This window comes from Odocoileus virginianus, chromosome 19 (assembly GCF_023699985.2).
Source record: "Odocoileus virginianus isolate 20LAN1187 ecotype Illinois chromosome 19, Ovbor_1.2, whole genome shotgun sequence".
NCBI lineage: Eukaryota > Metazoa > Chordata > Mammalia > Artiodactyla > Cervidae > Odocoileus > Odocoileus virginianus.
The window spans coordinates 28,860,013-28,873,496 of NC_069692.1; positions in this window are offsets into that span (position 1 = coordinate 28,860,013).

Here is a 13,484-nt window from a genome sequence, read left to right on the forward strand (position 1 = left end):
TTCACCTCAAAATGTATTGCACAAGTCTTTAAAAAAAAATCACCCTAAAAATAAATACGAAAGTCAAGCAGTTCTTTACCATTCACTTTTGGAGGCTATCTTGTTTGCTTCCAGTTTTGGGCAATTATGAATAAAGCTGCTATAAACATTTGTGGGCTGGTTTTTGTATGGGTGTAACTTTTAGCTCATTTGACTAAATACTTAAGAGTGCGATTGCTGGATTGTATGATAAACTATATTTAATTTTGTAAGGAACTGCCAAACTTTTTAAAAGTGGCTATAAAATTTTGCATTCCTGTCAGCAATGAATGAGAATTCCTGTTGTTCCACATCCATGCCAACATTTGCTATTGTTCATTTAAGGGATGGGATGGAGAGGGAGGCGGGAGGGGGGATCGGGATGGGGAACACATGTAAATCCATGGCTGATTCATGTCAATGTATGGCAAAAACCACTACAATATTGTAAAGTAATTAACCTCCAACTAATAAAAATAAATGGAAAAAAAAATAAAAACAATAAAAAAATTTTTTTTGCCACTTTAATAGGTATGTCGTGGTATCCAAGTGATGTTTTAATTGCAATTCTCTAATGATATATGATGTTTGACATCTTTTTATATGCTTATTTGCCATCTGTTTATCTTCTTTAGTGAGATATCTGGTTAGATCTTTTGCCGGTTTTGTAATTGGGTTGTTTTCTTATTATTGCATTTTAAGAATTCTTTGAAGGGCTTTGTATATAAGTCCTTCATCAGATATGTTTTATAAATATTTTATATCAGCCTTTGGCTTGTCTTTTTATTTTCTTAACAGTCTCTTTTGCATAACAGAAGCTTTTGATTTTCTTGAAGTCCAACTAGCCAATTTTTTCCTTCATAGATTGTGCATATGTAGGTATTCTATATAAAAACTCGTCGCCAAAACCAAAGTCACCTGGATTTTTTTTCCAATGTTATCTTCTAGAAGTTATATAGTTTTGCAGTTTACATTTAGGCCTATGGCCCATTTTGAATGTTTTTGCAAAACGTGTAAGGCCAGTGTCTAGATTCTTCTTTTTTCTTGCATGTGGATATCCAGTTGTTACAATACCATTTGTTGAAAAGTCTATCATTTCTCCCCTGAATTGTCCTTGTTTCTTTGTCAAAGATTTAGTTCAGCTCAGTTCAGTCACTCAATCGTGTCCGACTGTTGGCAACCCCATGAACCGCAGCACGCCAGGCCTCCCTGCCCATCACCAACTCCCGGAGTTCACTCAAACTCATGCCCATCGAGTCGGTGATACCATCCAGCCATCTCATCCTCTGTCGCCCCCTTCTCCTCCTGCCCCCAATCCCTCCCAGCATCAGGGTCTTTTCCAGTGAGTCAGCTCTTTGCATCAGGTGGCCAAAGTACTGGAGTTTAGTTTCAGCATCCGTCCTTCCAATGAACACCCAGGACTGATCTCCTTTAAGATGGACTGGTTGGATCTTCTTGCAGTCCAAGGGACTCTCAAGAGTCTTCTCCAACACCACAGTTCAAAAGCATCAATTTTTTGGTGCTCAACTTCTTCACAGTTCAACTCTCACATCCATACATGACCACTGGAAAAACCATAGCCTTGACCAGATGGACCTTTGTTGGCAAAGTAATGTCTCTGCTTTTTAATATGCTGTCTAGGTTGGTCATAACTTTCCTTCCAAGGAGTAAGCATCTTTTAATTTCATGGCTGCAGTCACCATCCACAGTGATTTTGGAGCCCAAAAAATAAAGTCTGACACTGTTTCCACTGTCTCCCCATCTATTTCCCATGAGGTGATGGGACCAGATGCCATGATCTTAGTTTTCTGAATGTTAAGCTTTAAGCCAACTTTTTCACTCTCCTCTTTCACTTTCATCAAGAGGCTTTTTAGTTCCTCTTCACTTTCTGCCATAAGGTTGGTGTCATCTGCATATCTGAGGTTATTGATATTTCTCCCGGCAACCTTGATTCCAGCTTGTGCTTCTTCCAGCCCAGCGTTTCTCATGATGTACTCTGCATATAAGTTAAATAAGCAGGGTGATAATGTGCAGCCTTGACACACTCCTTTTCCTATTTGGAACCAGTCTGTTGTTCCATGTCCAGTTCTAACTGTTGCTTCCTGACCTGCATACAGGTTTCTCAAGAGGCAGCTCAGGTGGTCTGGTATTGCCATCTCTTTCAGAGTTTTCCACAGTTTATTGTGATCTACACAGTTGAAGGCTTTGGCATAGTCAATAAAGCAGAAATAGATGTTTTTCCTGGAACACTCTTGCTTTTTCGATGATCCAGCGGATATTGGCAATTTGATCTCTGGTTCCTCTGCCTTTTCTTTTTTTAAAAAAATTTTTTTTTCCATTTATTTTTATTAGTTGGAGGCTAATTACTTTACATCATTGCAGTGGTTTTTTTGTCATACATTGAAATGAATTAGCCATGGATTTACATGTATTCCCCATCCCGGTCCCCCCTCTGCCTTTTCTAAAACCATCTTGAACATCTGGAAGTTCTTGGTTCACGTATTGCTGAAGCCTGGCTTGGAGAATTTTGAGCATTACTTTACTAGAGTGTGAGATGAGTGCAGTTGTGTGGTAGTTTGAGCATTCTTTGGGATTGCCTTTCTTAGGGATTGGAATGAAAACTGACCGTTTCCAGTCCTGTGACCACTGCTGAGTTTTCCAAATTTGCTAGCATATTGAGTGCAGCACTTTCACAGCATCATCTTTCAGGATTTGAAATAATAATAATAATAATAATAATAATTCCATCATATCCACTAGCTTTGTTCGTAGTGATGCTTTCTAAGGCCCACTTGACTTCACATTCCAGGATGTCTGGCTCTAGGTGAGTGATCACACCATTGTGATTATCTGGGTCGTGAAGATCTTTTTTGTATAGTTCTTCCATGTATTCTTGCCACCTCTTCTTAATATCTTCTGCTTCTGTTAGGTCTATACCATTTCTGTCCTTTATCAAACCCATCTTTGCCTGAAATGTTCCCTTGGTATCTCTAATTTTCTTGAAGAGATCTCTAGTCTTTCTCATTCTGTTGTTTTCCTCTATTTCTTTGCACTGATCACTGAGGAATGCTTTCTTATCTCTCCTTGCTATTCTTTGGAACTCTGCATTCAAATGGGAATATCTTTCCTTTTCTCCTTTGCTTTTTGCTTCTCTTCTTTTCACAGCTATTTGTAAGGCCTCCTCTGACAACCATTTTGCCTTTTTGCATTTCTTTTCCATCGGGATTTACTTGATACCTGTCTGCTGCACAATGTCACGAACCTCCGTGCATAGTTCATCAGGCTCTGTATCAGATCTAGTCCCTTAAATCTATTTCTCACTTCCACTGTATAATCATAAGGGATTTGATTTAGGTCATACCTGAATGGCCTAGTGGTTTTCCCTACTTTCTTCAGTTTAAGTCTGAATTTTGCAATAAGGAGTTCATGATCTGAGCCACAGTCAGCTCTTGGTCTTCTTTTTGCTGACTCTATAGAGCTTCTCCATCTTTGGCTGCAAACAATATAATCAGTCTGATTTTGGTGTTGACCATCTGGTGATGTCCATGTGTAGAGTCTTCTCTTGTGTTGTTGGAAGAAGGTGTTTGCTATGACCAGTGCGTTCTCTTGGCAAAACTCTATTAGCCTTTGCCCTGCTTCATTCTGTACTCAAAGGCCAAATTTGCCTGTCACTCCACGTGTTTCCTGACTTCCCACTTTTGCATTCCAGTCCCCTATAATGAAAAGGACATCTTTTTTGGGTGTTGGTTCTAAAAGTTCTTGTAGGCCTTCATAGAACCGTTCAACTTCTTCAGCATTACTGGTTGGGGCATAGGCTTGGATTACGGTGATATTGAATGGTTTGCCTTGGACACGAACAGAGATCATTCTGTCGTTTTTGAGATTGCATCCAAGTACTGCTTTTCGGACTCTTTTGTTGACCATGATGGCTACTCCATTCCTTCTAAGGGACTCCTGCCCACAGTAGTAGATATAATGGTCATCTGAGTTAAATTCACCCATTCCCGTCCATTTTAGTTCCCTGATTCCTAGAATGTTGACACTCATTCTTGCCATCTCCTGCTTGACCACTTCCAATTTGCTTTGATTCATGGACCTAACATTCCAGGTTTCTATGCAGTATTGCTCAAAACTAGCCAATCTGATCATAGGACCACAGTCGTGTCTAACTCAATGAAACTAAGTCATGCCATGTGGGGCCACCTAAGACAGTTGGGTCATGGTGGAGAGGTCTGACAGAATGTGGTCCACTGGAGAAGGGAATGGCAAACCACTTCAGTATTCTTGCCTTGAGAACCCCATGAACAGTATGAGAAGGCAAAATGATAGGATACTGAAAGAGGAACTCCCCAGGTTGGTAGGTGCCCAATATGCTACTGGAGATCAGTGGAGAGATAACTCCAGAAAGAATGAAGGGATGGAGCCAAAGCAGAAACAATACCCAGTTATGGATGTGGCTGGTGATAGAAGCAAGGTCCGATGCTGTAAAGAGCAATATTGTCAAAGATGACTGTATTTATGTGAGTCTATTTTGGGGGTCTCTATTCTTTTCCATTGATTTGTCTATTCTTTCACCAATACCACACTGTCTTGATCATTATTGTAGCTTTATAGTATGTCTTGAAGTCACATAGTGTCAATCCTCAGACTATATTCATCTTCAATATTGTATTGGTTATTCTGGGTCTTTTGTCTTTGCATAGAAGGTTTAGTATTTATTTTTGTTGACACAAAAAAACTTGCTAGGATTTTTATTTGTATTGTATTGATTATAGGTTAAGTTCAGTTCAGTTCAGTTCAATCACTCAGTCATGTCCGACTCTTTGCGACCCCATGGACTGCCACACGCCAGGTCTCCCTATCCATCATCAACCCCCAGAAGCTACTCAAACTCATGTCCATTGCGTTGGTGATGACATCCAACCATCTCTTCCTCTGTCGTCCCCTTCTTCTCCCGCTTTCAATCTTTCCCAGCATCAGGGTCTTTTCCAATGAGTCGGTTCTTCCCATCAGGTGGCCAAAGTACTGGAGTTTCAGCTTCAGCATCAGTCCTTCCAGTGAATATTCAGGATTGATTTCCTTTAGGATGGACTGGTTGGATCTCCTTGCTGTCCAAGGGACTCTCAAGAGTCTTCTCCAACACCACAGTTCAAAAGCATCAACTCTTCAGTGCTCAGCTTTCTTTATAGTCCAACTCTCACATCCATACATGACTACTGGAAAAATCATAGCTTTGACTAGATGGACCTTTGTTGGCAAAGTAATGTCTCTGCTTTTTGATATGCCCTTTAGGTTGGACATAACTTTTCTTCCGAGGAGCAAGCATCTTTTAATTTCATGGCTGCAGTCACCATCTGCAGTGATTTTGGAGTTAAGGTTCAGTTGGTGAGAATTAATATTTTAATAATATTGACTTCCTAACCAGGGAAACAAATTTTTTAATATGTAAAAAAATTTCTCTGTAAACTTTCAAACTTTGCACAATACAACACTTTCACAATAATATTAATAAAATGTAGTGTTAACTTCTCTAACTTTCTAAATGTATATGAAATAAAATTTGACATTTCCCTTATGGCTTGGGATAGTCATTATGAGTCTCATTGTGCACTGGTTGCTAATGCAGTTGTTATCTACTGTTTCATATTCTTTCTCTGTATTAGGTATCTTAGTTATCCTTTATGGCTAATTGTTTGCATGTCTTTGTCACCAACTGGATTGTAGGCTTCCTCAGGGCCAAGAACATGTTGTGGCCGTTGCTGTCTCCCAAGTCTGAGAGGCTCTTTATAAATATTTGTCAAGTGGACCATGACTGCCTTTAATATCCATTTCTCTCTTTTAACTTTTACTTCTAGTCTATTGTACTAAAGAAAAACAGACAAATCAACTTTATTAAGAACTGTCTGCTTAAAAAGAACCGCTAAGGGTCTAAACAAAGTCCTTAGTACATTTTTTTGTGGGAGCGATTATGGCTTTCGGTGAAGCACAGTGCTATTGTGCTTTTTTTTTTTTGGCTACTCCATGTGGCTTGCAGGATCTTATTATTAGTTCCTTTAGCAGGGTTCCAACCTGTGCCCTTGGTAGTAAAATTGCAGAACCCTAACTACTGGACCACCAGGGAATTCCTGACTACTGTATGTTTTTAAACATACAGAAAGTTTGAATTCCTATGTGCTCTACCCCTAAATAAAAATAATTGTTAACATTTTTCTATCACTTCTTTTTTTTTCACCCTCAGTGTAGTAACACACACATATTAACACATGCAAACACATATGCTGTACTTTTTGAAAATTAGTAAAATTCCAAAATTATAAATATTTCAACATGTATCATCTAACAGTAAAGACAATGGCACTAGTTTATTATACTTAAGGAAGTTAACAGTAATCATAAACATTATTTAGTAGTCATTCCATATTTAAGTTTCTCTAGTTGTTAAAAGAATGTCTTTTATATAAGCCAGTCTAGGTTCCTACGTTGCAATTGGCTGGTGTGTTCTGTTTTCCGATGTGATATGTTAGGTTGCACTGTGTGGCTTTGGGTAAGTTCCTTTATATCCCTGTTCAGTACAGGATGATCTGTAATATTGTTGTGAGCTCCGAGAGTGTCTGAGTCTATGACTGTAGCCATTTTAGGTCAACAATTTTGTCTTTTATCTGTTTATTTTGCTGCACTGTCCAGCGTATGGGATCTTAGTTCTCTGACTACGGGTCCAAGTTTTGTCCTCTGCGTTAGAAGCATAGAGTCTTAACCACTGGACCACCAGGAACACTGGTGTTTTATTTTTAAGTACTGATAAAAATAGGAATGTTATGAAATAATTTGACAGGAACTCATAAGCCACCAAATGAAAAAGCTGTGTATTTAAGTCAGATTTTAAATACCAACCAAACCAGGCAAATGTCCATGGAGCTTTCCCCCCCAGTTTTATTGAAAAATAATTAACATATATTACATGGAAATTTAAAATTATTTCTTCTATGTTGAACTCATCTGTGTGAAAATCTACTAATGGAGATGGATGTCTTTAAATACCACTGAGAACCAAGATAGGAATTGAGGTTGTAGACCACTCGTTGAAACTTTTTCTAGCAAAATAATATTCTTTAATATTATGGCTCTGGTCAGAAAATAAAACATTTTAGACAGCTGAATTAATTCCTCATGCCAAAATAGTAATGATTTTAAAACATTGAAAAACTTTTCATTTTATAATACTTTTAGACTTTTCAAAAAATTACTAAAAATAAGAACTGTACATATTCTCCACTCAGATCCTCTAGATGTTTATATCTTGCCTAGTTGAAGTGAAATTCTCAAAATTCCTTCAAACATTCCTTAAGGAATTTTCTTTTTTTTTTTTTTTAACTTAAGGAATATCTTTAGTTTCTGTTTTGGATGAGACTGTCCACTATTCTTGGACTTTAAAACTCCCATACCCACTTTACAGACTGGAGAAGATAATTCTTTACCACATCCTCATATTTACTTTTAAAAATTCTAACCTCATCTCCAGTTGGAGAAGGCAATGGCACCCCACTCCAGTAGTCTTGCCTACCTGGTGGGCTGCTGTCCATAGGGTCGCACAGAATCGGACATGACTGAAGTGACTTAGCATGCATGCACGCATTGGAGAAGGAAATGGCAACCCACTCCAGTGTTCTTGCCTGGAGAATCCCAGGGACAGAGGAGCCTGGTGGGCTGCTGTCCATAGGGTTGCACAGAGTCGGACACGACTGAAGCGACTTAGCAGCAGCAGCATCTCCAGTATTTTTCCTTATAAGGAGCTAGAGAAACACTACAGATATGGTAGGCTGGGTTCTGAATAATTTGTCTTTGATTTAAGCTTGAGGCTTTGTTCTAGAGAATTCCTCTTAGAATAGAACACAGAAATGGAAAAAAAGAAATATTAGTAAAGCACTTTGTGCGACAAAGTTGGCTGCAAAATCCAAAAAAATGAATGTTGGTATTTTAGCTTTCCCTAGGTTACAATTTAAAAAAAATTGTTATTGCCCAGAAGTGCTTAAGAGATTACAGCCATTACATTTTTTTTAAGGTTAAAAGTCCTGAGAATAACTTTATAGTCAAACTGCTTATTTTTGTTATTTTGGAGATGAATCTGTAATGTTTAAATGGTGCCAGGTAGTGTTCCTCCCTCTACCTAGAAGCTGTATGACACTGTAAATCTTTTACATGTAAGCATTTCATTTTAAAAGTATATTCCAGACTAAATAAGCTTAGCATCCTCAAGCAAAATATTTAAAATCTAATTGTAATTAACTTGACTTGTATTATGGTTTATTATTAGCATGGGCCTTTCATTTGCTTTGGCTGATTTTATGAATTTTGATACTCGTCTTGATAAGCTCACGTAGAGAGACATTTGGAAGTGGTGTTGGTGAAAAAATGGCTTAAAATTCAGGAATTTGAGCAGGCAGTTACATAAATTCAATGTAGATTCATATTTTATTTTTATGTGTACAATTTAATAATTTCAAATTTAACAGAGTATTTCTTATATGAAGTTCACCATTATGTTCATCTTTCTTAGAGGATTAGTGAGATTAAGGGAATAGTATTAACTCAAAGCTAAGAAATTAAACTGTGAAAGCCAAAGAGTCAGGCTTAGAGCGCTATAACGAAAGTCTATCCAAAAAGAAATAAATTGGGGTAAGAATTAGAATACTTCTGCATATAACTCAGTTTTTAATTTTCTGTCCTTTTTAGTTGGGAAGAGAGTCCTTGGTCCAAATGGACATGTTAGGTTATCAAAAGACCTAGTGCTATTCCTATGACCTTAGGAATATTATTAGTGCCCCAAGAGTGTCATAACCAGATATCATCGATAAGATTAAGTTTCTTAAACTAGATTCCCAAAGTAAAGTATAAAACATGAGGATGAATTTAAATTTATCACTGAAGAAAGCTAAAGTCTACCTGTGTAACAATGTTGATACCAATTGGACTATGTTAAGGATGATAGCTGGGTGGAGGAAGAAGGGGATAACAGAATTCATCTATATGGACAAATTTGGATGTGTTTATCTGTTGAGTAACAGAAAATCCTGACTCAGAATGGTTTACACAATAAGGACTATTTATTATCTCACATAGCAGTAAGTCCAAATGTGAACAGCTCCAGATTTGGAGCTGTTGATTCAACTACTCAACAAGAGCAGGAATATAAGTTCCCTGCATCTTTCTGTTCTGCTTTCTTGGACCTGTTGACTTCGTTCCCCACATGGTTGCAAGGTGGCTGCCACAGTTCCAGGAATCGTTACCAACACAGTGACATTGGGCACAGGGGGTGGTTATCCCCAACTATCTTTTTTGTTAATAAGGAGAGCCTTTCCAACATTTCCCACACATCATAGTATCCAGAATTATACCTCATGTGCATATCCAAACTTATCCTTGACAATAAGAACAGGAAGCCAGGCAGAGTGGAGTAGGTCTTCCTTCCTCTCCTGAGCGTCACAGTGTACAGAGAGGAGGAGATACCCAAACAATATAGGCATCTTTTTAGCAAAAGGGAAAAGAGAGGACTGGATTTTGGTTTCTTTTACTATAAGTAGTAGAAACTCTAGTCAAGCTTCAATATTTAGTATGATGGGATTGGGATTCTTTACCAACTGAGCTATCAGGAAAGCCTGAAGGGTTTGGGAGGAGCTATCAAATGAATTTACCATATAGGGGCCATTGTGTTAATAAACCAATGTGTCAGAAAGACATTGAAGGAAAGAAAGTGCTAACTATTTTAGTCAATGAGTAAAAGTTCAGCTGTGCTCTGAGGACTGAAGTGCATCAGTGCTGTGACCCACAAAAGAGCAGTTAACCTTCTTCATCTCAAATCTTTTTAAGCTATCTATAGAAGAGAATTTCTATTTTAAGGTGAGACTTCTGAAGAATATCTGACTGTGGAGTTTATGGGGAGGATTCTGAAAAAAGGATGCATTTTGTGTTATCTTAATAATATGATCTATCCTGAGGCTTGTTTGAAGTTGGCAAATAGAAGCATGTAGTTCCCAAAGAGGTTTTTGTGTCTATACCTATAGAAGAAATGTGGAAATTTTAAACACGTTTGAAATGTAAAAATACAGTTTATAGCTTATCAAAGTATATGGTAGATAAGAAATGTGACTGATTATTCTAATCCTTTACTTTGAAACTATGTTGCATGGTGTGGCCCATAACTTCTCTTTCTTCCACTTACTGTAACAATAAAATCATATAAATAATAATAAAAAAGCTAAGAACCCTTTACTTCATCACCCGTGTATGTGAATATAATTCTGATTAATTGCTTGTCTGTCCCCACAAGACTAAGCTCTCATAATGGTTTCTGAGTTTTCGTGTAGGATGGCCTTGGGGCTGCAGTCTCTCTGAAGGGGAGGAGTGTATGGAGGACTTGAAGTTTTATTTGCCTAGTGCTAAAATCTTTGTGAAAAATGAGAAGAACGGTAGTGAGAGTGAGCGTGGGGATGCTGGTTGAGATGATGGAGTTTCAAGCACCCCTCCAACCACGGTTTGTTTTATGATGAGCAACTCAAAACTGGGTCTATAGTTCACTGTCATGTCCCCAGCACCAAGAAATGTGATTCCAAACACCTGTTGAATGACAGGATGACGAGAATCTGTTCCCATTTGTCAAAGGTAGAAACCAACTAACTTGTCACATGAAGTAATGAGTGGTGACTTTTTATTTGTTTTCCTAATTATAAAGCCTGTAGGAAGTGGAATGACATTTAAAAAAAAAATTAAACTCAAGTAGTCTAATTTTGCAGATGTGTATTCCCCCTCTCTAGCATAAATCTTCAGGTGATTTTTTGTGTGTGTGAAAAGATACAGAAGAAATAAATATTCTCAGTCCTGTTTATATCTGAAAATATCTCTATCTCATCCTTACATTTGATGGGATACTTCGATGCTGAATTTTAGTCAGAATTATCTGCTCTCAGAATTTGTGGCCATTTCTTTTCTACCTTCTAGCCTTGACTGCAACTGGTATATAAAGTGTTGGTCTTGAAATTTGTCTTCAAAATACCCTGGAATTCAAGTAAAGAACTGTCAGAACTGATACAGTTGATAGAGACAATGGAGTCTGCAAGTTGCAAGTTCAAAATCATAGGATAAGTGCAGGCAGCAGGATTTAATGGTTATAAGCATGAACTTTGAGGTCAGACAGTCCTGAGTTTAAGCCATAGCTACCCTTGGTTTTTATTTGATGTGTTACTATGGGAAATTACTTAATCTCTAAGACTAGTTTCCTTATGCATAAAATGTAGGAGGTAACAGTGTCTATAATAGGATTGTTGTGATGAATCAATGGGAGTGCTCACATAACCTATAGTACATAAAAAGATCTCAGTAAAATATATTTTTACTCATGATTATTGTTATAATTTGTCATAATAATACTTATATAAATGTCTTAATTAGAGTTTATGAGGCAGCTGAATTATACAAGAAGTACATTATAAAAAATTATGAAAAAGCTAAGAACATTGAAGTGAAAATTCAAACAGCATAAATGTGAATAAAACAGAAATGAAAAGACTTTATTGTCCTACAGCCTAACCTTACTTCCCATAGGAAGCCTCTGAAAAATATTTAAAAATTAATTTTTATGTAAAATGTCTCCAGAATACTCATTAAGGTGATTTATCAACTTTAAATAGTGTCAATCCACCCTATGCCATAAATATTAGTGAATTAAGGCTGCTTGCATATTTTCTTTCTACCCTCACCTCACTAGCTTCATTTGAGTTAATCATATTTTAGTTTTTCTATTGATTACTTTGATAACTTTAAGTTATATACCTACCCCCTATTTCTTGATATGATTTAGACAAAGTCTTGCTCCCTGTGATTGACATGAGCAAATTAGCATTCCTATCCTTTCCAATTCCTCTTCCCATATAACCAACTCACAACTATCATCACATATGTTACTTGTACATTGTCAAGATATATCATATTTGTATTGTGTTTGGATATATATGTTGGTCTGTAGGTTGATTCTGAAAATAGAAAATCAACAGAGAGTTTTTATTTTATTTTTTAAAATATTCTTTTAAAAAAATAGGCACATTTGGTTTATTTACTTATTTATTTTTTGTCCATATGGCACATGGGATCTTAGTTCGCTAACCAAGGATTGAACCCGGGGCCCCTGCAGTGGAAGCACAGAGTCTTAACCCCTGGACCACCGGAGAAGTCCCAATAGAGTTTTTATAATGTGTCAATAATTTCTTTGCCAAACCAAATAGTATGATTGGACTTAGGGAGAGGTATAATTTTAGTGGCACAAAATTAGTGTTGCTTATAAAAGAGTGTTATAAGCACAAAGTTCAGATGGACTTTTTGTTTTAACACTCTGTCATTTTTCAAGATCATGCCACTGTTTATTTGGACCTCATTCTTTTTCATATTTGTTTCTCCTGACACTTTGTCTTTTATATAAGAAAGACAGCCTAGCCTAAGATTGTCAGCTGTTTAACCGTAGTTTTTCTTTAATAAAGATTAACCATATTAGTGTACAAGGGAAATACATTTTCTTAGGCTTTTACTTCTTAAACTATGTCTATCTTACCCTCATGTTGATAGGATTCTTAGGTATTGAATTTCGGATTTAGTATTATTTCCTCTGAATTTGAGGCCATTGTTTGTCTGTCTTCTAGCACTTGGTGTGACTGATGTTAAATTTAGTGTCATTATGTTTCTCATTCCTATGTGTGGAATCTGTCTTTGTTTCATGTGGTTTGTTTCATCCTCAGGAAGGTCTTCAGATCATCAGCTCCTTATTGCAAAATTCAGGCTTAAATTGAAGAAAGTAGGGAAAACCACTAGCCATTCAGGTATGACCTAAATCAAATCCCTTATGATTATACAGTGGAGGTGACGAATAGACTCAAGGGATGAGATCTAGTAGACAGAGTGCCTGAAGAACTGTGGTTGGAGGTTTGTAACATTGTGTAGGAAGTGGTGACCAAAGCCATCCCCAAGAAAAAGAAATTCAAAAAGGCAAAGTGGTTGTCTGAGCAGGCCTTACAAATAGCTGAGGAAAGAAGAGAAGTGAAAGGCAAAGGAGAAAAGGAAAGATATATCCAACTGAATGCAGAGTTCCAGAGAATAGCAAGGAGAGATAAGATAGCTTTCTTGAGTGAACAATGCACAGAAATAGAGGAAAACAAAAAAATGGGAAATAGTGATCTCTTTGAGAAAACTAGACATACCAAGGGAAGAATTCACGCAAAGATAGGCACAATAAAGGACAAAAATGGCAAGGACCTAACAGAAGCAGAAAAGATAAAAGGTGGCAAGAAATACACAGAAGAACTATACAATAAAGCTATTAATGACCCAAATAACCACCATGGTGTGGTCACTCAGAGCCAGAAACCTTGGAGTGTGAAGTCAGTTGGGCCTTAGGAAGCATTACTACAAACAAAGTTAGTGGAGGT